The sequence below is a fragment of the Procambarus clarkii genome, chromosome 76, assembly GCF_040958095.1.
Source record: "Procambarus clarkii isolate CNS0578487 chromosome 76, FALCON_Pclarkii_2.0, whole genome shotgun sequence".
NCBI lineage: Eukaryota > Metazoa > Arthropoda > Malacostraca > Decapoda > Cambaridae > Procambarus > Procambarus clarkii.
Window position 1 is genome coordinate 14,342,325 of NC_091225.1, and position 26,394 is coordinate 14,368,718.

The window sequence follows — 26,394 nt, forward strand, 5'->3', positions numbered from 1 at the left end:
TCAAAATAAGCGCTGTAGGAGAACTGTGAGGCTGGCAACAAACGAAAGAGTATGAACATTTACTTCCTGTTTGGGTGTCACGGCGAGTCATCTTCGTGTTTATTTACTTCGTGGTGGGATACCAAATGCTTGGGTGACATTTTATGCATATGATCTTGTAGAGAATTTTATTGCCAACGCATTGATACCAAAATGAAAAACGTAGCTCGAGAATTGATGTTAGGAGCGTGAAAAGATTATAAACTTTTTTGTGTTTACGCTTGAGCGCCCAGAACGCCGCGCGCACAACCCGCTTTTTTTTTCAGGGAGTGCCGCGCGCACTAAAGTGTTAATTCCCCAAATTAGAAATCTTTCATATGAAGAAAGATTAACAAAGCTTAAGTTGCATTCACTGGAAAAGCGAAGAGTTAGGGGTGACATGATAGAGGTTTACAAGTGGGTGAATGGACATAACAAAGGGGATATTAATAGGGTATTAAAAGTATCAACACAAGACAGAACACGAAACAATGGGTATAAATTGGATAAGTTTAGATTTAGGAAAGACTTGGGTAAATACTGGTTCAGTAACAGGGTTGTTGATTTGTGGAACCAATTACCGCGTAGCGTGCTGGAGGTGGGGTCCCTCGATTGTTTCAAGCGCGGGTTGGACAAGTATATGAGTGGGATTGGGTGGTTATAAATAGGAGCTGCCTCATATGGGCCAATAGGCCTTCTGCAGTTGCCTTTGTTCTTATGTTCTTATGTTGATGGTAAATGTATATAGTGTGTGACAGTGTATAGTGTGTACATATGTTGTAAATATACATAAATGAACATGAAACATTGGTGTGAATAACTGTATGATGGGAGGGGCAAAGTTGGCAAATACAATGTTGGAGAAGTGAGGGAGGGCTGGCTGGGTGTGGCAGCTCTCACTCGCGGTGTTCTGAATGTGTTGATGGTGAATGTATATAGTGTGTGACAGTGTATAGTGTGTAAATAGAGTGTATATATACATAAATTAGCATGATACATAGTAAATATGTGCTGCATATGTGTACACAAGTGTCATGCACGTAACAGTGTCTTCGGACAGTACGGATGTTTTACTGCCATAATATAGTGTACGTGTTCACTATACATAGGATTAGCACGTAAAAACAAATAAAATGTATTTGGAACTGTGTGAAAAAAATGAACGAAAATATATTCGCGGCAACTCGCGCGCTCCGCCCAGAGCGCCCTACTGGCTCCGGGAGCGTACGTCACGGACGAACAGGGAATGATGACGTCACGCCCCAACTTACAGACCCCATAGCAGCCAAAGTAAGTACAATTTCGATTTTTTTCTACATACCCATACTGAGGGAAGGGTTTCTGACACTTTAAAAAGAAAAAAGAATCTTTTACAGAGAATTTATTTCCTGCACACTGCGGGGGTGTCATATTTGAAGGCAACGCAGTTAAGGGGTTAACCAGCCCCAAGCAACGGTACCATTGGACCATTCAGCAAACCATTGCTTTTGAACAACTTAAATCTCTGCTCTGTTCTAATCCCATTCTCGCCTCGCCAGATATCACGAAGCCTTTCATCCTCCATTTCGACACCAGTGGTACTGGCATCGGGGGTGTCCTGATGCAACAACGAGGCGAGGAGGTTCTACCTGTTAGCTACTACAGCTACAAGTTAAAACCACACCAGAAGAATTACAGCACTATCGAAAAGGAACTCCTCTCCATCGTCCTGAACTTACAGCACTTTGCATCTTACCTACAAGGTATACCATGAGATAGAGTCTCATGGTATTGGGGGTGCTATATTAAGCTGGATTAGGGCATGGCTGTACCAAAGGAAACAGAGAGTTAGTCTAAATGGAATCAAGTCAGAGTGGGAAAATGTTGTAAGTGGAGTGCCTCAAGGCTCTGTCCTGGGACCTCTGTTGTTTATAATATATATAAATGATTTAGATTCAGGTTTGAGTAGCAACATTTGCAAATTTGCCGATGATACGAAAATCGGTAGGGAAATTAATTCGGAGGAGGACTCACTATCACTTCAAGTTGATCTAGATAGGGTTTTGAAATGGTCAAAGGATTGGCAGATGCAGTTTAATGCTGATAAATGTAAAGTTCTGAGGTTAGGTAATGATGATAGAGTTACAAGATACGAGCTAGATGGTGTTGTGATTGCGAAGTCGGATTGCGAAAGGGATCTGGGAGTTATGATTAGTAAGAATTTAAAACAAAAGGATCAATGCATAAATGTTTGTAATAAGGCAAATCGGACACTTGGATTTATTAATCGCAGCATTAGTAACAAGACACCTGGTGTGGTTCTCAAGCTATATCTTGCTCTAGTTAGGCCCCATTTAGATTATGCAGTTCAGTTTTGGTCGCCATATTATAGAATGGATATAAATTCACTTGAACGTGTCCAGCGTAGGATGACTAAGTTAATTCCCCAAATTAGAAATCTTTCATATGAAGAAAGATTAACAAAGCTTAAGTTGCATTCACTGGAAAGGCGAAGAGTTAGGGGTGACATGATAGAGGTTTACAAGTGGATGAATGGACATAACCGGGGGGATATTAATAGGGTATTAAAAGTATCAACACAGGACAGAACACGAAACAATGGATATAAATTGGATAAGTTTAGATTTAGGAAAGACTTGGGTAAATACTGGTTCAGTAACAGGGTTGTTGATTTGTGGAACCAATTGCCGCGTAACATTGTGGAGGTGGGGTCCCTCGATTGTTTCAAGCACGGGTTGGACAAGTATATGAGTGGGATTGGGTGGTTATAGAATAGGAGCTGCCTCGTATGGGCCAATAGGCCTTCTGCAGTTACCTTTGTTCTTATGTTCTTATGTTCTTATGCTCAGTCTACCACCATCTACTCGGACCACAATCCCCTACGCTTCTTGCAGCAGGCCCAATTCAACAATCAATGACTTCTACGATGGGCTTTGTATCTGCAGAATTTCAACCTGGAGATCTTCTACATCAAGGGTTCTGACAACATCTTGAGGTTATCTTGAGATTTTGAGGTTATCTTGAGATGATTTCGGGGCTTTTAGTGTCCCCTGCGGCCCGGTCCTCTACCAGGCCTCCACCCCCAGGAAGCAGCCCGTGACAGCTGACTAACACCCAGGTACCTATTTTACTGCTAGGTAACAGGGGCATAGGGTGAAAGAAACTCTGCCCATTGTTTCTCACCGGCGCCTGGGATCGAACCCAGAACCACAGGATCACAAGTCCCGGGTGCTGTCCGCTCGGCCGACCGGCTCCCTAGCAGCCTAGCATCATAGCAGATACCCTCCCCAGAGTCTATGAGATACAGGCAGCTACACCTACCACTCTACCATCTGAAGACGTAACTTCACCCATTAGAGCAGGCTTCGGGGGAGAGTTGTGACGATAATCTTTTTCAAGAGAGATTGAGCCTGCTCTTCCCTACATAAAGTTACTTATATACATACAACAATAGGATGCTACCTTCAAGATACATCTACCAGTAGCACAAAAAGTTTTGACCAGGAGGCAAACGTACCCTAAACTCCCCCCTACTCCACACTCCCTCCATGCCGGCTCCCCACCGTCATCAACCAGCAAACTACCATTCCCAGCCTGCCTGCTTCTGATTGGTGACCTGCCGACTGCACACCTGCACCTCTGCACCTCAGCGCCCTCTACCAAGTCGATGTCTGGGCTTGTACCAGCCACTGAAGTTATAATTCTTGTGCTCTCAAGCTGTGAACAACTAACTGATAAACGCTCGGTCTATCAGGTGGATGTTTCTCAGCTAGTGCTTTATTCTCAGCACCTGCTTATTTTATTTTGTCTTTATATTATAGACCTGATATACCTGATCAACCAGGCTGTGACTCATACGTCAGGCTGCGAGCAGCCGCGTCTAACAGCCTGGTTGATCAGTCCAGCAACCAGGAGGCCTGGTCGATGACCGGGCCGCGGGGACACTAAGCCCCGGAAGCACCTCAAGGTAACCTCAAGGTAGTGTAACATCATCCCTGTTCTTAATTTTTGTTATATTTTTTGACTTGTTTGTTTGCACTGTACATAGCCAAGGAATTGTCTTTGTTTTTAATTTGCTCTCAGTTTAATTAAAGTTTCATTGTTCATACTATGTGTTTTGCGTGTATTCCCTTACTTTACCACAGACAACAGCCAAGCAGTCTATCTTTTTTTTCTTAATGTGAGAGGCATTGACACCAGCCATTAGGACGACTGCCGAACATCTACACTCCTTCATTTTTTCGTCACAGAATATAGAACTTTATTATATATCATGCCATGGGTCCCAAGAAAGTCAGTGGTAAGGTTCAACCTAAGAAAATAGTTGTAAAAAGAGGCAGTAGAGGATGTTCCTTCCTCATTAAGAAAGTGTGTGAAGTATGGGAAGAACTGCAAAGTTTTGTTGAAAAACTCACCCAGATAAAGCTGTAGCAGGCCATTACATTGACCTTTAAATGACAATGTGATGTCTTACTACAGACAAGTGTTAAAATGTAGGGAAAAACAAGTGTCTTTAGACAGATTCTTAGTAAGACAAGCAAGCAGTGAGCCGCAAGCAGGTCCTAGTGGTATGCAGGCCAAAAATGCCAGAGAGTGTATCCCAGAAAAGTCTTCACTGCCTGATGTTATAATGGAAGGGGACCCCCCTTCCAACCCCTAACACCTCTTCTCCCCCCCCTCATCACCATCTTCCATATGCCATCAAGAGTCCTCCATAAAGGTAAGATAAACATATGTACTGTATTCTAGTTAGAGAAAAAAATTGTAGCCAGTATAAAATGTATTTGTAAGTTAATATTTTGGAGGGTGAGGAACGGATTAATTAAATTCCCTTTATTTCTTATGGGAAAAATCGCTTCGACTTACGATACGTCTCTGAGAACGGATTACCATCGTAAATCGAGGCCCCACTGTATGCACTTTTACTTTAATAAACAATCTGGTCATATCTAAAAGTCATACAACCGGATTTCTTCTAAAATCACAATTAGTCTGGAGGCCCCTACTGAAGCCAGTCCAGGTTTTACTTATGACCCACATGCACTCGGGTGGAAGGGCAGAGTGGTCCTACACCTTACACACCAACTTCAGAAACATTGATATATTTCTCATTTATATATATCACGTTAATGTGATTACTGTGTTCCTGAAGTTGGGTGTAAGGTGTGGGACCACTTTGCCCTTCCACCTGAGTGCTTGTGGGTCATAAGTATAACCTGGACTAGCTTCAGTAGGGGCCTCCAGACTGTGATTTCAGTAGAAATCCGGTTGTATGACTTACAAGTGATCAGTTGTCTAGTGGTAAAAGTTTGCTGCTTGGTATTGCCAATGTCGTAGGTTTGCGTCCACTTCATTGCCCTAGTGGATTTTCTCATTGATATATATCATGTGATTTGTGTGTGATTATTATTATTAAACAATTATTACATGGTCAGTGAGAAACTTTACATTGAAACTTAGAAAGCTAACATTGAAACTTACCTTAAGTTTCAATGTTAGCACAATAAATCTTCATATAATGAGGATACTGAGCCAGACACCCATGAGAAGTAACCAGCTTTTACTTCTTGTTGATGGACGATGCAGTTTGCATGAAGGGTTTACCCTCCTGATGACTGCACGAGTACAAATGTTGGGTCATCCTGGCTCCTCACTCTTGACAATGACAGCACCAAGATTTGGGTTTGTTGTCTTTTGCTGAGGATAAAGGAGCGGTGTTGTGCTCTTTGTATTGCCTGTGCAATTTTGATCATTAGTGCAAATAATTACCTACGGTGTACCTAAAAGTACTTTTAAGCAACTTACCTCATTTTTGTGTATAGTTTTATATATTTTTTTTTTCATAGCTAGTTCTTTTATCATTGTCTTTTTGGCTTTTCTGTAAAACAGCCCTCTTATGCAAACTATTACAGATCCAGACCTTAACCTCTTATCTAGTATCTATGACAATCAGCACTTTAATGATCAAAATTGCAGATATTACACAGCACATGATGTAAATAATATTTTAGCGTGTAATCACAATGTTTCTGTAATTAACTTGGATGTAAGATCTCTTAGCAAACACTTTGATGATGTTAATGCCCTGGTTCAAACAGTTGACAACAAATTCTCTTTTATTGTGTTTACTGAAACGTGGTTAAAAGAGGACACTTCTCAACTCTACAACATGCCTAACTACTCAGCCATTCACAACTGTCGTCCTATACAAAGAGGTGGTGGTACTTCTCTTTACTACCACCATGCACTGACTTGCTTAAAAGTAATTAAATCTAGAGACCCTTATGGAGAGTATATATTTGCCTGTTTCAGAGTCAAGGGTAACGATGCTGTCTTGACTGTGGGAGCAGTATACAGGGTTCCTAACACTGATGTGACTGAATTTAACTCTAACCTTAGAAATCTTATACTAGAGAACCAACTGAACAAAAACCACTTAATTATTTCTGGTGACTTTAACGTTGACCTCTGCGAGCCTGATAACCCTCCTGCTGCTAGTTTCCTCAACTGTATGAATTCCTGCTTCCTCATACCCTTAATCACTAGACCTACTAGAATCACTGACAGTACTGCCACGGCTCTTGATCACATCTGGACCAACATAACCTCTCCACTTACTTCAGGGATAATCATCGATAGCACTACAGACCATTACCCCACATTTCTCCTAACCAACATTAACAAACCACCTCTAGAGACAGAGGAGATAAGCTTTAGGCTGCACAATGAAACTGCCATAGGCAATTTTATTGCTGCTGCTGCTAATATCAACTTGGAATCCGAATTAGGGAGCATAGCAGGAGCATAACATCAACCTAGCAGTGCAATCATTTCTTCAAAAAACTCTCAGCCTTTTTAACACCCACTGTCCTATGCTAACTAAACAAGTTAACTAAAAGGCTAAACAATCCTTGGCTTACAAAGGGGATACTTAAATCCATTAATAAAAAAACAGCGTTGAATGTAATATAACGGCATTTTCTGGATGAGTCCTGGAGGCTCCCCAGAGCTATCCATGGCTGATATGGATACCCTAACTATTTTGCATCAGTCGATGTGGGTGGAGTTCTAGGCCTACCGGGGACCACGAGCCAGAACCTGGCCCCCTCAGAGAGGCACGGGGAGCAATGGCCCATAGAAATGCACATGTGATTTAGAGCATTCTATATCTGCCATCGACCGGGACAGGCACCCAGAAAGGTAAGCGCCACAAAACAAACCCCTATTCTGGTTAAACAAAAAAATTACAAAACGAGTGGACAGAACTCCCCCAGGAAAACAAACTAACAAGCATGACGTTACGCGAGCCGCATGTCTGCGCAGCTCCCCCCCCTTCCCGGGAGGGGGAAGGGGGAGCCCCAGACCCCCGCGCCGGCGATCCCCACCCCAGTTCTGAGGCTGGATATCAAAACCGTGAAAAACCCGCCGACCGGAAGGCGGGAGGGTGCCGGGGAGCCTCCGGGACTCACCCAGAAAATGACATTTCATTACATTTAACGCTGGTTTTCTGGGGGGAGCCCCTACGGCTCCCCGGAGCTACCTCACCAAAGACTACCTAAAAAACAAGGGGACATACCCGGGAGGCGGTAGGAGAATCACTCAACACAAAGTCGAGACAACAACCCAAGGTATAGCATTCGCCAGAAAAAGGGGAGAACGAACGCAGACGAAGAAAACCTATGATCACGACAATAGGAGCCAAAAACCACTGCGCCTGAGAAGAGCAAGAAGCTCTGCCACACGGCCCCCAGAGGCGAATGCCAACACAAAGAGAAAACCGAGGCAAAGCAAACCTGACCCCAAAGAGCCACAACCACCAAGGAGAAGAAAAACAGGAGAGCACCCTGTCCAAAGACCAGGACGACACAGACAGTGCATGAGCAGGCCGGAGGTGTAACAACGCACGATAAAACCTGCGAAACGGCGAAGAAGGAATATCGATACCGAAAGCTAGCAGCAGAAACCAAGGTGCCAGACCCAGGAATGGCCCCAAGCGCCTCTACATCCTCCGCAAGCCAATCCTATGACAGCCCCAGGAGGGAAAAGAAAACGCAGGACCAAAACGAAAATGCCACAAATGTGCAAGTCCACCTCCACAAGTGCAGCTGACAGGGAAGGAACTCGCATAAGGAGCCGCCCCGCACCAACATCCCGCAGAAGGGCAGGAGCGAAAAGACTCATTAGGAGGAGCAAAATCGCTCCCAGGAAAACTAGGAGCGCCGAGACAGTGTGAAGAGAAGAGATATTCACAAAAGAACAAAAAGGCCAACACCCAGAACCTGCTGGGAAGAGGACCCACAAGCCCTAGAAAGGACCGGAGGGAAGCTCAACCAAATGACGACAGACGCACCAGAAAACAGGAAGGAGCAAAGCAGTCCCGAACCTTCGAGAACAAAAAGAAGCAAACACAAAGGACGAAGGCCCCAAAACCCCGTCGCACCAGAGACCAAAAGTTATGCAGAAACCCCAAGAAGAGGGAGACATGACGGAAGAAGGCCCGTCCTGGAAAAAGGGGCGAAGATCGTAGAAAAGCACCCACCGGCAGGACGGAAACAACGGGTACAACGGACAAGGAAACCAAGCCCAGGGAGGGGCCGGCTCCCACAAAGCACGTGCGGAGAGGGGGAACAGACAACCCCACACCACAAAACTGCAAGTCCCCCCCCAGAGGGTTAGAAACACCCCGGCGGGGACCAACGGGGCCTGAGGCCTCTCACGTGAGCCCCACCCCAGCCCCAGGAACCCACCCTGCAGGCCCCGGGGCCGAGCTGTCCCCTCAAAGCCCCAGCATCAAGAAAACCCCGGGGCAGCCATGAAAAACACGAAGGAAGGAAGCCCACTAGGCTCTGGAACTTGAACCGAAACCGGAGGATAGGCGAGGGGCGAGATGAAGACCCCAAGCTCATCCCCAGCCAGCACAATGAGGCGAGGACAAGACAGTGAAACCAAGGAACCTGGAAAAACCAGGCCCTGCACGGCAAGACCGGCAAGGAAGGAGAGCCCCAGAGGGAGCACGGAAGGGCCGAACATAACGCCACAACCAACCCCAACACGCAGCTGCAGTACCAAAACCACAGCAAAACGTCACCACACTCCCCGAGGAAGCGACAGAGAAGATAGATAAAACGTACACGAGTGGCACACAAGGGGACATAGGCGGAAACCGAGCACCCAACTGAGCCACAGGGATGGTAGAAGAAACGTGTGCAGTGTAACAGGCAATCAAAGGAACACATTAGGCGGCCCAACATGGGCTGACCCTATACACAGCCCCAAGAGCAGAGATGGGAGTGCCCAAGAAGCACAGAATCCGCCCGACAGGCAGAACCCAACCTGCAAACACAAAGAGGTGAACACAAAACCTCCGACACAGGAAAAACGTACTACCAAACAGGTACCCCCACCGTTGCACTGTGGAACAAGGTGGAGGCGGGGCCCCGAACTCAAGCAAGGTAGACAAGCATAGGAGAGGGGCAGGAGGAGTACAGGCAGGAACCGCCTCTGAAGGGACAAGAGGCCACCTGCAGACACCCGTGAACCGAGGAAGGAATCAGGTGGAGAGAACTAGAGCTGCCCAGTATGGGCTAATAGCCCTGCAGTAGGCACCTCGGGTGATATGGTCCACGTTCTCAAGTACGCATGTACACCCATTCCTACTCCCAAAAACAAAAACAGCGTCAGGACGAAGACGACGCCAAAACCGCACCAACTCACCTGCAGAACATAGGCCCTGAAGGGCCATGAAGCAAGCGTTCGAGTCCGTATCCGCCGGAGGCGGCCAGTGCGCCCACGTTGGAGAGGATGGGAGCAGCGAAGGAGGCTCCCCACCCTAGAATGCAGGGAAAAACCTCATGAATTCCACACAGGGGCACCCCAGAACACCCCCAAAGCAACGGGGCACGGATGGGAATACGAAAAGAATGAGAGGCGAATGAGTTTTTTCGCGGGTACCGCGCGCATTAAAGTGTTAAGAAAACATGGAGCACAATTTCTCAAATAATGGGATCAAAGAAGATTTTAAATAACAAACCAATACTCCTGTCAAATAATGATGGTCTGCTTTCAGCCTATGACACTGCTCTTGAATTCAATAGGTTCTTCTCTTCCATTGGGTCATCCCTTGCAAATGATATTCCATCTTCCAGTATTAATATTTAGGACTATCTTACATGTAACTATCCACAGTCTCTGTATCTAATGCCTACTAATTCCACTGATGTTACTGACATAATCCTTTCCATTAAAACCAAGTTTAGTGCCCTTGAGGAGATACCAACTTTTATTTACAAAAAAGCCTCCAGATTTTTAGCTCCTGCCATTGCATTGCTCTTCAACAAGTCACTTGAACTTCAAACCTTTCCAGATATTCTAAAAAAAGCAAGAGTAAGCCCTGTCCAAAAATGTGGTGATCCTACTGATGTTAACAACTTCAGACCTATATCAATTTGCCGAACTTGTCAAAAATATTTGAAAAACTAATCTATAAGCAGCTTTATTCTTATCTAGCCAAACTCAATATACAGGCATACCTCAGAATGCGAGTTTAATCCGTTCCTGGAGACGCCTCGCCTTCCGAAAACTCGCATTCCGAAGTTAATTTCCCCATAAGAAATAAAGGGAAATGAATTAATCCGTTCCTGACTACCCCAAAAACCCCACATCAAACTAAATTTTTATACCTAATTTACCTAATTCATCTAAATAAACCTACAAAACTGTGTTCCACTTATTACTTACCTTACTGTCGAGTGCTGTAGGCGTATGGAAGATGGTGAGGAGGGGGAGGAGGAGAGGAGTTACTGTTTGGAAGGGGAGTCCCCTTCCATAATCACATCAGGCAGTGAGGACCTTTCTGGTGTGCTCTCCCTGGGACGTTTAACCTGAGTGCCACTAGGTCCTGGTTGAGGCTCACTGCTCGATTTCTTCACCAAATATTTGTCCATGGAAGCTTGCTTTTCCCTTCTTCGCAAGCTCTCTCTGTAGTAAGGCATCACATTGTCATTGAAAAGATTAAGACAACGGCCTACTACAGCTTTGTCTGGGTGAGTATGTTCAATAGTTGTTTGAATCTCTTCCCACATCTGACACACCTTCTTAATTACTGCAGAAGGGACATTCGCTGGTGCTGCTGCCACCACCTTCTCCTCCACTGCAGAATCATTCGCTGCTGTGTTGGCTTGCTGTTCCTGTTGAAGGGCTAGGAGTTCTTCGGTGGTCAGTTCTTCGTTGTGTTCTTCCACCAACTCCTCCACATCATCACCATCCAATTCCAAGCCCATTTTCTGGCCTAGACTAACAATTTCCTCAACAATAGGTGCATCATTTATAGGCTCAAACCCCTCAAAGTCTAGTTCTCTCACACCTTCAGGCCACAATTTTCTCCAGCCAGAGATCAGGGTTCTTTGAGTCACTTCTTGCCAGGCTTTGTCAACGAGTTTTAAAGCACTAAAAATGTTAAAATGCTCTCTCCAGAACTCTTTGAGGGTGAGGTTTGTGGCTTCAGTCACTTCAAAACATTTCCGGAAAAGTGCCCTTTCATAAAGTTTCTTAAAATTCGCTATGATTTTCTGGTCCATAGGCTGAATTAGAGGAGTGGTGTTAGGAGGAAGGAATTTAACTGTGAGGAATTTATTGTATTGAGGCATCAAATCATCTTCCAAGCCTGGAGGATGAGCAGGAGCATTGTCAAGGAGAAGCACGGCTTTGAGTGGCAATTGTTTCTCCTGCAGATATTTTTCTATGGCAGGGCACACCACTTCATTCACCCACTCCGAAAAAATAAGCCTAGTCACCCATGCTTTTTTATTAGACTTCCACATCACAGACAAACGGGTTTTCTGCACATTATACTGTTTGAAAACCCTTGGATTTTCAGAATGATACACTAGCAAGGGTTTAATTTTCAAATCGCCACTCGCATTTGAACACAGCACAAGCGTAAACCTATCTTTCATAGGCTTGTGTCCAGGCAAGGATTTTTCCTCCTTGGTAATGTATGTCCTCTTAGGCATTCTTTTCCAAAACAGTCCTGTTTCGTCACAATTAAACACTTGTTGCGGTAGGTATCCCTCAGCCTGTGCAAACTCTTTAAATTCGTCAATAAATCGTCCAGCGGCTGGTTTGTCTGAGCTGGCTGCCTCCCCATGCCTTGTAACACTATGGATACCACTTCTCTTTCTAAATTTTTCAAACCAGCCCCTGCTTGCCTTAAACTCTTTCTTATCTGCATCACTCGTTGCAGGGGTCTTCTTTAGAAGGTCTTCGTGCAACACCCTGGCTTTCTCACAAATAATGGCCTCCGAAACACTATCACCCCTCAACTCCTTGTCGTGTATCCAAATTAATAACAACTTTTCCACTTCAAGTATTTGTGGTCTTTGTGTCGTTAATGTTCTTACTCCTTTTGCCACATTAGCACTCATAATCTTATTTTTCTTCTTAAGTATAGTGCATATTGTTGATGTCGCTTTGTTGTACTGCCTACAAAGATCAACAACACGTGTACCGTTCTCATGCTTTCGAATGATCTCTTGTTTCTCCTCTATTGTCATCCTCACATGAGCTTTCTGGCCTTTATCCTTACCACTGGCTTTCTTGGGACTCATGGTGAGATATATAATAACAAATTGTATAGACAAATCACCAAAAATCCAACAAAACACTGAAAATCCACGACAAGAATTGATGTGGGGGTAGTCACTGCGCGCGAGACAATGGTGAACTGAGGGGCAGCGGGGCAGAGGGGCGACGATCGCCGAACGACCACGCGCTAGGTCGGCTGTACGCGTATCAACAAACTCGCGTTCAAACTCGCCTCCCGAAGTAACCATCGCCTTCCGAGACAAATTTTTGGAGTAAATACACCTCGCCTTCCGAAAATCTCGCATACAGGGACAATCGCATTCCGAGGTACCACTGTACTTAGCTCTTGTCAATACGGCTTCAGACCCCAAAAAAGCACTAACGATGCACTTATTAGTATGATTAACTTGATGTATACAGCTCTTGATAAAAATAAGTTCCCTGTTGGGTTATTTGTAGACCTGACACTGTTAACCACCAAAACCTTCTTCTTAAATTACAACATTACGGAGTCAGAGGTCACTCCCTGCAGTACATTAAGCCTTACCTTACTGACAGGCTCTAGTATGTTTCTGTGAATAATTCAATTTCTCCCACCCTACCCATCAACATTGGTGTTCCCCAGGGCAGCATACTTGGCCCTCTCCTCTTTCTCATCTACATTAATGACCTTCCAACATCTCAAACAATTCTATTTGCTGACAACACGACCTTCATTTACTCCAGTCCTGATCCCCCTTGCTCTAAATATCACAGTGAATACTGAGCTAAATAAAGTCCATCACTGACTAACTGCCAACAAACTCACCCTCAATATTGACAAAACTTTCTATATTTTGTTTGGCAATAAATCCTCAAATGAAATAAATCTCAGGATTAACAATACCCAAATTTGTAACAAAGTAGATGGCAAATTCCTTGGCGTTCTCATTGACCCCAAGCTGAATTTCCAGGGACACATTCTAAATATATCAAAAAACCAGCGTTGAATGTAATGAAACGCCATTTTCTGGGTGAGTCCCGGAGGCTCCCCGGAGCTATCCCAGGTTGATATGCTAATGTCCAAGACTTTGGCATCAGTCATGTGTATGGAGTTCTTAGGCCTACCGGGGACCACGGCCAGAACCGGGCCCCCTCAGAGAGGCAAGGGGAGCAATGGCCTATAGAAGCCCCCGTGTAGTTGGAAGCATTCTATGTCTGCCATCGACCGGAACAGGCACCCAGAAAGGTAAGCGCCCCAAAACAAACCCCTATTCTGGTTAAAATTGCTACCTAAAACCGAACTAGTGGATAGAACTCCCCAACCGAAAACAAGCAAATTAGTTTGACGTCACACACTGCCGCGCCGCTGTCTGCACAGCTCCCCCCTCCCCGGGAGGGGGAAGGGGGAGCCCCAGACCCCCCGCGCCGGCTACCCACACCTCAGTTCTTGAGGCTGGATGTCAAAAACGCGAAAAACCGCCGACCGGAGGGAGGGAGGGATGCCGGGGAGCCTCCGGGACTCACCCAGAAAATGGCGTTTCATTACATTCAACGCTGGTTTTCTGGGGGGAGCCCCGTCGGCTCCCCGGAGCTAACTACCCACAGACAGAAAAAGAGGGACTTACCCGGGAGGCGGTCGTCGCTCACCCCTCAACTCGAAGCCGAGACAACTGGCTGCAACCGCCAACCCAAAGCAACACAGGCCCGACGAGGCCCAGGGACATTCACAAGGTAATGAGCAGCCAGGACCCTGTTCGACCGCCAAAATCCCCGCGCCCGAATATCAGACCAAGACATATTCCCAAAGACGGCAGCAAGAGCCGCGAACTTACGAACGTCATGGGCACGGGGATAGACCGCAGGCTGGCTGGACCTAATAACCCTGCGGACGACCTGAGAGACCCGAACCCGCAAACAGGGAAGAAGGGAAACCGGATCAACCCACAGCGCGTCCCCGGACACAGAAGCTGTGGCGCGCAAATAACGGCGAAGCGCCGCAACCGGACACAAAACATGATGCACCCCCGGCCTGACCAACCAAGCATCAACCACCCATGGACCCCTCCGGAACGCAGCAGTCTCATTCTTCGCCAGAAAAGAAGGAGACGGCTGCAAACGAACAAAACTATCACCACGACCAAAAGAGCAGAAACCCCTGCGCCGGAGGAGAGCATGAAGCTCCCCTACCCGACCCCCAGAGGCCAAAGCCAACAAGAAAAGTGCCTTGGAAAAACAATCCTGGACCGAAGGGGCCACAACGAAACGAGGAGATGAAAGGAAAGCGAGCACTCTGTCCAAAGACCAGGACGGCTCAGGCGACGCATGAGCAGGCCTGAGGTGAAACAATGCACGAGACAGCTTGCGAAACGGCGCAGACGTAACATCGATACCGAAAGCAAGCTGAAGCGGCTCCGCCAGCGCTGCACGATACGAAGCGACAGTGTTAGGCATAAGATGATGGTCCTGAAACAACCACGAGAGGAAGGACAAGACCACCCGAACAGACAAGGAGCTAACACGACGAAGACGCAAAAAGAAACGGAAGGACCGCCAGGAAACTTCATACTGCCGCCGAGAAGAAGCCCTCAGGTGGGACACCAACAAGGAGGCCACCTGATCACCATAGAGATGTTGATAGACTCAAGTCGAAAAAACCATACGCGAAGACTCGAGGAGAAGATGGAACCAGCTACGTGCCGTACCGGCCCGATCTGCTGAAAGAGGCGGAGCCGCGGGAAAACCCTCGGGTTCGGACACCGAGCAACCAGCGCCTGAAACCAAGGCTGCGCCGGCCACCAAGGGGCCAGAAGGACAACTCTCCCCCGGTAAGTCTCTAAGCGAGTCAGGACCTGGAGCAACAGCCGAACCGGGGGAAAGAGGTACAGGAACCCCCACCTCGACCAGTCTAGCCGAAAGGCATCGACCCCGACGGCCTCGCAATCGGGGAAGGGCGCCGCATAAACGGGAAGACGCCGCGACCACGCAGACGCGAAGAGGTCCACTTCGGGGCGCCCGAACGTCTGGCAAAGCCAACGGAAGGACTCGTCGTCGACCGTCCACTCCGTGGAGAGGGGAACGAAGCGAGACAGGGCGTCGGCCAAGACGTTGGACACGCCCCGTACGTGAACCGCCAGGAGAGCCAAACCCCGAGAACTCAGCAGACGAGTCACCCGAAGCGACCAACCCCAAAGAGACAAGGACCGCATCGAACCCCCGCGGTTCAGGCAATGAACCACCGGAGAGCAGTCCGAATGGAGCCGAATCGTCGATCCGCGGGCCACCCGAATCCTCCCCAGAGCAAACCACACCGCCGCGAACTCCCGCACCGTACTGTGAGCTCGACGGAAGGACGGATCCCAACGTCCCTGGCCGGCCTGGTGAGCACTGGTCACAAAACCCCAGCCGAGAGACGACGCATCCGTGTACACATCGAGCGTGGGCTCGGGTAGGCGCCAAGGCACTGAACCCCGAAAAACCCGAAGAGGAAGCCGGTGACGCAGCAACCGACGCAAGTCCCCCGGGGGTCGAACTCTGCGATCGCGAGAGAAGCGGAAGGGGGAACCCCGAAGGAACCAGAACAGCCGTCGAAGCCAAACCCGACCCGGCGGGTAGACCACCATCGTGAAGTTCAGGCTCCCGCACAGCCCCTCGAGCAACCGCCGGGTGACCCGAGGGCCCTCCAGAAACAGACGAAGGCGGGACCGCAGCCGCAGGAGAGACTCCGGAGGGAGAGACAAAGAGGCGGTTCGAGAGTCCCACACATGCTACTAAGTGGCTCCCAGAACTGAAGGGCAAGAGCTACGAGGAGAGGTTAGAAGCATTAAATATGCCAAAACTAGAAGACAGAAGAAAAAGAGGTGATATGATCACTACATACAAAATAGTAACAGGAATTGATAAAATCGACAGGGAAGACTTCCTGAGACCTGGAATTTCAAGAACAAGAGGTCATAGATTTAAACTAGCTAAACACAGATGCCGAAGAAATATAAGAAAATTCACCTTCGCAAATAGAGTGGTAGACGGTTGGAACAAGTTAAGTGAGAAGGTGGTGGAGGCCAAGACCGTCAGTAGTTTCAAAGCGTTATATGACAAAGAGTGCTGGGAAGACGGGACACCACGAGCGTAGCTCTCATCCTGTAACTACTCTTAGGTAATTACACTTAGGTAATTACACGAGACCCAGCCAAGTCCGAACCTGAGAGGGAACCAGATGGGACTTCCTCCAGTTCACCAAGAACCCGAACCCGGCGAGCTGGGAAAGAACCAAATCCCTGGCTAGCAAGCAAGCTGACTGGCTGGGAGCCCAAACCAGCCAGTCGTCGAGGTAGGCCAACACCCGAACACCTAGGAGACGCAAACGAGCCACCACAACCCGTGTAAGGCGTGTGAACACGCGAGGTGCCAGGTTCAACCCGAACGGGAGACAACGAAAGCGGTAACTCAGACGCCCCACTACAAAACCGAGCCAGTCCCTGAACCGCGGATGAATCGGGACATGCCAATAAGCGTCCCGGAGGTCCAGGGACACCATCCAAGCTCCCGGCTCCAAGAGGAGCCGAACCTGAGACAGCGTAGTCATCCGAAAGGAGGGGCAATGAACCCAGGGGTTCAGACGGGACAAGTCCAGAATGAACCGCAGGTCCGCGCAGTCCCGTTTCGGAACCGGAAACAGACGGGAAACCCATCTGAGGGACGACGTCGTTTCGACGACGCCCAAGCGTACCCACTCCAAGACGACTCGACAGAGCGCAGGGGAAGAAGCCTGCCCTGCCAGCCCCGACCCCCCAAAGGGGGGAGGGGCCACCCAACGCCACCGCAGGCCGCGAGACACGACCCGAAAGGCCCACGAATCGTGGGACCAGGCGCGGGCGAACAGCGCAAGCCGCCCCCCCCCATCGCCCCGTCAAGGGGGCAAACCGCGAAAGGGCCGGCGACCCTTACGAGACCCAGAACCCCGCACAGCGCGAACACCGCGCCGACCAGACGAGGGAGGGTCCGCAGGAGGAGCCAACCCCAAACCTGACACCAGAGGCCTACCACGACGAGAGGAACCCCGAGCCCTGGCACGACCTTTCCGGGAAGACCCACCCCGGGACCCCCGGAAAACCAACAAGTCCGACATCGGACGACAAGCCGCCGACGCAGCCTGAATAAACTGCGCCACGGCCGACTCCCCAAACAGGAGAGGACAAAAAGGTGAAGAACGCCTAAGAGCCAGAGCCCAAGCAGATTCCACGGAGGAACCCAGCACCGCCTGCCGACACGCGAGACGGGAAGCATAGAACAGGGAAACCGCATCCCGCAAAATCGGCGTGAACAGCTTCAACAAAGCAGCCGACGAACGCGCAGCCGAGGACAAGGTGCCGGACCCCGGGACGGACCCAAGCGTCCCCACATCCTCTACGAGCCAATCCGAAGACAGCTCCAGGAGGGAAAAGAACCGCAAGGCCGAACACAAAAGGCCCCGGGCGCGCAAGTCCTCCGCCACGAGCGCCGCCGAAAGGGAGGGAACCTGCACATGGAGCTGAATAACGCCCACATCGCGGGGAAGGGCAGGGGCAAACAAGCACTCATTCAGGTACTCAAGTTCACCCCCCAGGAAAACCTGAAGCACCGTGGAAGCTTCCCGCCACTCCAGCGTGCGGGAACGACAGAAGGAATGCCAGGAATCCAGACCAAACAAGGGGCAGTCTGCTAGCCAGGACGACTCCGGAACCTCGTAACGGAGCCAGAAAGGGAACGAAGTCCCAAACCTGAACGTGGACGGATCCATTTCCGAGGCATAATCCGGGTCACGCAGGAGGTAAGCTCCAAAGGCCGCTCGCACCACACCAGGTTGGATGCGATAAGCCGAAAACCTCCGGAAGGACGGAACCGACGTACCCGGGGGAACACGGAACCGAACCCGGGGAGGGGCCGACACCAAATCCAACTCGTACGCAGAGGGGGGAAAAGAAAACCCCACTCCTTGTAACAATAAGCCCCGCTCAGTGGGAAGAAAAACCCAGGCGGGGTCCAGCGGGGCCCAAGGCCCCCAAGTCAGCCCCTCCCCAGCCTCGAGGTCCGTCACCACAGGACCCGAGGCCGAGTCCTCTCCCCAAGCCCCGACCCCACAAGACAAGGACGGAGCAGCCAGAAAAGCTGGAGGAAGGGGGGCCCACTGGTCAGACCCTGAAGCTTCTGCCGGGAGACAAGACTCGAATGCCTCTGCCGCCCCCCCGGAAGGGGCAACCCCCGAAGCTGCCCGAGTCTCGAGATCAAGTAACCCCTGCTCCGACCCCGAAACCCTCAGACGCTTCAGGGCCGGAAGCAGGGGCGGGGGACCAGAACGAACAGAAGGGGAAGGACGAGGAGGTGCGGACTGAACCAGGATCGAAGCGACCCCCACCCCCAAGTCCGGGTCTCGAAAAGCAAAGCGGGGCAGCCCCGGGGCATCCGGGGAAGCAACCAACCGAGCGCGTTGCAACAGACGAAACCTAGACTGCAACGCACGTGCCGCCCGTACCCGAATAGAATCATCAGAGGATTGGGTAAATTGAGTCACAAGCAAGCAGCAACACTCACAGGACTCAGGGTCGAAAGTATCACCGACCCAACAGGCAGCGTGGCAGAGGCAAAAACAATGAGGGTCACCCTGAGACAAGGGGACCGAGCAACCCTCAAACTCGCACACAGCGAGTGGGGACTCCGGGGTCACATCCATCGGACCCACGCGCCCCCTAGGGGATTCCCAGGGTCCTGAGCATTTACTTTAAGAGGACTCGCGCTCAGGTAGTCCCAGGCAGGGTGCTGCAAACCGGCGCCCAAAACTACCAAGCAAACTTCTAAAGCTGAACCCCAGGGACGTGTACACTCACGGGGACCTAGCAGGGGGCGCCACCGAGGAGAACAGTGGAAGGGCAAAAACAAACTGAATAAAATGACAGAACACCCCACCAGGCAAAAACAAAAAGAAAAACAAAACCCCGCAAGAGGACAGCGAACCCCAAGGAACAGAGCCGGCCGCGATGTCGGGAAATACAAGCTGAGCAGCACCCTGCGCCCCTACCAGTGCAAACTGCCTCTTACCTGCCGGTAACAAGGGAGAACAGAACACCCAAGAGCCCAACAGGCGGCCGAAAAACCGAAAGGTAAAACGGACCAGCAGAGGCAGACCCCGAGGAGCCTGTGGAAGGTGGCCCCAAGCCCCAAGGGCAGTACTTACAGGGCACCTAGGGAAGGCAGCCCTAGGCGCATGCAGCCCGAGTACTGAAGATAACTCCTGGCTCTCGCACCCACAAAACTAACACCACACGCAAAGCACAGTGCAGTAGCGACACCGGAGCCAGAGCACACGACCATCGCCTATAGCATCAGCCTCAAGAACTGAGGTGTGGGTAGCCGGCGCGGGGGTTCAGGGGCTCCCCCTTCCCCCTCCCGGGGAGGGGGGAGCTGCGCAGACAGCGGCGCGGCAGTGTGTGACGTCACACTAGTTTGCTTGTTTTCGGTTGGGGAGTTCTATCCACTAGTTCGGTTTTAGGTAGCAATTTTAACCAGAATAGGGGTTTGTTTTGGGGCGCTTACCTTTCTGGGTGCCTGTTCCGGTCGATGGCAGACATAGAATGCTTCCAACTACACGGGGGCTTCTATAGGCCATTGCTCCCCTTGCCTCTCTGAGGGGGCCCGGTTCTGGCCGTGGTCCCCAGTAGGCCTAAGAACTCCATACACATGACTGATGCCAAAGTCTGACATTAGCATATCAGCCTGGGATAGCTCCGGGGAGCCGACGGGGCTCCCCCCAGAAAAAGTTTCAAAAACTGTTGGCATTCTTTCTAAGATCAGATATTATGTACCTCGCCCTGCCATGGTGACACACTATTACTCTCTCATCTATCCTTATCTCTACTATGGTATTTGAGCTTGGGGTTCTACTACTCTAAATCATTTACATCCTCTAATTACTCAACACAAAGCTCCTATTAAGACAATATCTAACTCTGGCCCCAGACATCACTTGGTACCCTTACTCAAATCTCTGAATATGTTAGATATTAAGTCACTGCACATCCTCTCATGTGTATTTAATATATATAAAACCCTGAACTGTAATGTCAATCCGGACCTTAAAAGCTTCCTAGAAGGTTGTAACAGATCCCATGAGCACCACACCAGAAACAGATACCTATTTGATATTCCAAGAGTACGACTTAGTCAAACTAGAAATGCTTTACAAATCAAGAGACCCAGAATGTGGAAAGACCTTCCCAATTATGTTAAAGACTGCATGTACCTCTCCCAACCAGTTTTAGATTAAAACTAAGTGCTACCTAATTAACTCAATGTAACCTATCTCACCCCTAAATGTCAACCCATGATACCTGGTTGATGGAGTTCTGGGAGTTCTTCTACTCCCCAAGCCCGGCCCGAGGCCAGACTTGACTTGTGAGAGTTTGGTCCACCAGGCTGTTGCTTGGAGCGGCCTGCAGGCCCACATACCCAGCACAGCCCGGTTGGTCCGGCACTCCTTGAAGGAAACAATCTAGTTTCCTCTTGAGGATGTCCACAGTTGTTCCTGTAGTATTTCTGATCTACGATTTTATACAATGCTGTTTGTTGACCAAATTGTATTTTTGCTTTTTTTCTGCCATGTTCCCCCCGCCCTTTTTCATTTTTTTCTTAGTTTTTCTCAACACAATTTATACTTTAATCTCAATTAGAGTTAAGTTTTAGTCTTTGTTTTTCCTGCCCGAAACGCTTTGCATAATAGTGGCTTTAGGCATTGTATGTACTAGCTCTATCTATAAATCCATCAACTTTTGTATCTTACCCTGTATGTATATACTTTACCTGAATAAATATTTGTATTTGTATTTGGTTTAGCCGGATAAAATATCAGAGCCGGTTAATTTGCTGCCGATGTTACACTATCTGGACAGTCAGCCGGATAATCATGGAATTGTCCGTATAAGAAAACCATGAGGCAGGCCGTACCGTATTAATCCCGTCTGCCTGTGGCTCGAGGCGCATGGTGTAGGAGGGTGTGGGGTGGGTGGGTGGTGTCGAGAGAGAGGGGAGCATTGGGAGGGACCACCAGGGGGGATAAGGGTTGGATGGGGGAGCGGCCTATACACTACAGTACAGGAGTTACCATCGATTTTAGAACAATTCATCATAGCCAAAGTCAAAAGAAATATTAGTAATTATGTAATAAAAAATACCATACAAGTTTCCTAAAAACAATTTGCACAGGCTGAAGTTTCCTTCAAAAATGTTTTTTTTTTTCCTGCTGGCGGCCTACGTAACGTGCCTCCTCCCTGCCCCGACTGGACCCATCCAAGCCTGGTCAAGCCATGTGCTCTCTACCCTCGTGTTACACCACAGTGCTGCGCCATTAGTGAAATATTTTTTTAAATAACTTTTTTATTTTCATAGTAACTTTGAACATTTTTGACCAAGACTATGTCTGGTAGCAGCATGAATCGTTCTGGAGATGTTAAGAGGAAGAAGGATGTCCTAACAATTAAGGACAAGCTATGTGTTATACAACTTTGTGAAAACGGCCGGGCGACCTCAAGTGTTGCCAAGGAATTTAATATAGGCACTAGTACTGTTTCTGATATAAGATAACAAAAAGAGAAACTTATAAAATTCATTTCAACCTGTAAAAGTGAAGGTGCAAGCACTAGCAGAGTGTGTGGTAGGAAGACTATGAAAACTTTGACACATGTATAGTTGGATGAGACTATGTACAAGTGGTTTGCTCAGCACTGCACAGCTGGCCTGACAATTTGCAGCCAGAAATACAAAATGCTGCAAGCAGGTTTGCTGCAAGCCTTGGAATAAAGGATTTCGAAGCGAGTGAAGGGTGGGTTGCAAGGTTCAAGGGTAGGCACAATATTGTGAAGAGGAAAATTTTCGGTGAAAAATTTAGTGTAGATGAAAGCAGTGTAGAACCATTTAAACAAATTAAGAGCATACATTGTGGCAAATAATTTATATTCGTATCAAATTTATAATGCAGATGAAACTGGGTTGTATTGGAGGAGTTTACCAGAAAAATCTCTAGCAATGAGAAGTGAGGGTTGTGTGCCAGGACGTAAGGTCAACAAGGACAGGCTCTTGGCCATGATGTGTGCGAATGCCGACGGCACAGACAGAATCACGTGTGCAATTGTTGGCAAATCTAAGAAACCAAGATCCTTGCATGGACAGACTGCCAGTCAAATATTATACGTGTAATAAATATTGGATAAGTTTAGATTTAGGAAAGACTTGGGTAAATACTGGTTCAGTAACAGGGTTGTTGATTTGTGGAACCAATTACCGCGTAACGTGCTATAGTTGGGGTCCCTCGATTGTTTCAAGCGCGGGTTGGACAAGTATATGAGTGGGATTGGGTGATTATAAATAGGAGCTGCCTCGTATGGGCCAATAGGCCTTCTGCAGTTGCCTTTGTTCTTATGTTCTTAAATATTAATATTATAAGTGCCGGACAAACCGAGCTCACAGACCAACAGGCCAACTTAAAATTATCTGTTGATTTGGGAAACGTTCCAGTACAATAAGTCACATGACTGTGCATACGGATGATAAACCTCGTGAATATCCTGAGTGTGGCAAGGGATTCAATCGTCTGCGACTTATAAAAGCTCACAGGATTGTGCATACAGCTGATAAACCTCCCGTGTGTCATGAGTGTGGGAAAGGATTCAGATGATGCATTGCAGATGGTGCATTCAGATGATGAACATTACCCAGTTCCTTCATCTGGGAAGAATGAAGACATATTGGTGCATTCGGATGATAAATAGTACCTAGTTCAATTGATCAGTAGACTGTATATCATACTAACAATAAACATACAACCCCAATGAATTTTCCAGTGAGGTTTGATAGAAATTTACTTCAGGACACATACTAGAAAAAGTTTATAAGTTACAAATAACAATTTTTGTGTGTGTGAATTTTTTGGTGGATAATATACATTTATACACTAAAGGGACCTAGCCATATTTATTCTTAAACGTCTTCAAACTGATATTACTTTGAAATTTAACAATAAAAACATAAGCATTTTTACTATTAACACATAAAAACAAAAACTGGTACAATTTTTCAACTAATATTATTGCAAACCCTTTTGATTGGTTTTGTTATAAAGTTAAAGTTCAATATAGTAGGCTAAGCTAAGCTTTGCTAAGCTAGAACAGAGGATTTTTGGACTTGTAGATTTGTAAACCTCATCCTGTAAACATTCATGTTTCTACATGTTAAACAAGCTACGAGGATGAGGGAAGGGGATGTTCCCTCCATTCTGGATGTTATATTTACAAGAGGAAGAGGTATTTATCATTCAGTACCTCTCTCCCTTGGGTAAAAGTGACCATGTCTTTTTGGGAATAAAGTATGCAATGCATTATAATCTGTTAGAAAATAAGCTTGAAGCAGTTGAAAAACCTGATTTGTGGAAAAGTCATTATGGGGAACTCAGATATTTCCTTAAGGAATTTGACAAACACTTGCTGTTAGGACATGAAGTAAATGAGATGTATGTCAAGTTTTGTGAAATATATGATAAAGGCACAACAAAATTTATTCCAAAGGAGAGATGCAGAACTAGGAAAAGGAGATTTGTTTATAGATGTCATCTGGATTTTTCCGAGTTTCGGAGTTTCCGTGATATTTTCTATTTTGATCAAAATATGTATAATGTTAATTTTGATAAATGAGCTTTCCTGTCTACTTAGGTAATGATTCCAAAGATCGTCCTTCCTTTCCTCCCGGGAATCTGGATGTAGCAGGTGCTCAATTGTCAAAAGTGAAAAATTTGGTTTGTCATCCGAATGCACCATATCGGTAAATTTTTTAATATTTTAAAAATAGTAAATGGCACTATTTTTGCAAAATCATTACAAGATCTATTATTCTAATAGGGGTTTGATAAAATACAGTAGAATGCCTACTGGTTTTACCTGTAATAGGGTTTGATATAGTTGATTATGGATATATTGTAATGAAATGCTCCTATTGTTAAGAAACACTTTTTTAAAAGAGTATTTTGTAATGAGCAGCTCTGAAAATTAGTTGATTACAGATAATGCTACATAATACACTTAATGTGTGTATATGTTAGCACAAGTGAGGTATATAATAGTATTTATGAGTAAGATGTAATTGTGTCTTTGACACTGATAAAATCAAGTACAGTACTGTGGTTTTATATACTGATAATTAGCTAAAAATATATACTGTACAAGTAAATAAATTATTTTACCTTGCACCGAGATCCACCAAGCCTGTATGGTGTGCGTTTCAGTACTTCGGAAATCTGGAACGATCTGGAATCTCTTATCTGCAATGAAACAATACATATTATTGCACTTACCAAAACATGGATGAATGTAGAAAATAGAGAACTATTAGATGAATATCAAATAAATGGATTTAATCTATTTCACACAGATAGATATATTAGACAAGGAGAGGGAGTAGCCATGTATGTTAGGCAATATTTGAAATGTAGTCTCGAAAAGACTACATTTCAACAAAAACGTGCCACACACCAGTCACAAGACTGAACCTCATCGAGGCCAAACGTCTAAATGAGAGCATGAACGAGTAAGAAATAATACTTTAACACCAGGCATCATACACACAATGAATGCACCTGCAGACACACAACGAGCACTATCAACATAGCAAAGATTACTCCATAAAAAAAAAATCATTAAATATGATTGACAATGAGATGAAATAATGCACAGTATGTCAATTTTGTGAAATTTTTTCATTACTGAACTAGGTTTTCAATGCTTACATTTGTTATTCTTGGCATTCTTTGCTTCATATCTGAAGCTTCGTTTTAAGTTTCCACTTCAGACGTGTCTTCCGCAGCTATGCATCTCCGGTTTGCAGCATCAAAATCATCTGCAATAGCTGAATATAATTAATAATATATCAGTGAGATATATATTTATCATTACCTAGTAGTAGTGAACACTAAGAAATAACATAAATCAGCTTTCTAAAGAGATGTTTAATAATATGACACACATGATTTGGAACTTATAACTGGGTTAAGTACTTTGCACATAAGTCTCAAGGAGCCATTAGGAAACCCTGCTTGTGATTAAAATATTATGCTGTTTTTATATACTGTATGTGCAGCACAGTACCTCGCCTTTCCATACACCAGCACTGGCCCTCACCTCTCAATACACCACCACTGCCCCTCACCTCTCAATACACCACCACTGCCCCTCACCTCTCAATACACCACCACTGCTCCTCACCTCTCAATACACCACCACTGCTCCTCACCTCTCAATACACCACCACTGCTCCTCACCTCTCAATACACCACCACTGCTCCTCACCTCTCAATACACCACCATTGCCCCTCACCTCTCAATACACCACCACTGCCCCTCACCTCCCAATACACCACCACTGCTCCTCACCTCTTAATACACCACCACTGCCCCTCACATCTCAATACATCACCACTGCTCCTCACCTCTCAATACACCACCACTGCTCCTCACCTCTTAATACACCAGCACTGCCCCTCACCTCTCAATACACCACCACTGCTCCTCACCTCTTAATACACCACCACTGCCCCTCACCTCTCAATACACCACCACTGCTCCTCACCTCTCAATACACCACCACTGCCCCCTCACCTCTCAATACACCACCACTGCTCCTCACCTCTCAATACACCACCACTGCCCCTCACCTCTTAACACTTTTCTGGATTTTCGACTTGGAATTACAGGCGTTTTGCTTGAACCTCTTGTCGGTTCACGACGTAAATTTACGGACCGT

The 26,394-nt window shown here is 47.1% G+C and overlaps 1 long non-coding RNA gene across 1 annotated transcript in view; it reads right to left on the reverse strand.

Moving 5' to 3' along the window:
• Positions 1–26,394, reverse strand: part of LOC123749810 (uncharacterized) — a 73,266-nt gene that overhangs the window by 44,590 nt on the left and 2,282 nt on the right. Inside the window, exons 2-3 of the long non-coding RNA XR_011224753.1 lie at positions 25,382–25,491; positions 24,839–24,916 (exon numbers count right to left, since the gene is read on the reverse strand). This is a non-coding gene — a long non-coding RNA (uncharacterized lncRNA). The remainder of the gene's footprint in view (positions 1–24,838; positions 24,917–25,381; positions 25,492–26,394) is intronic.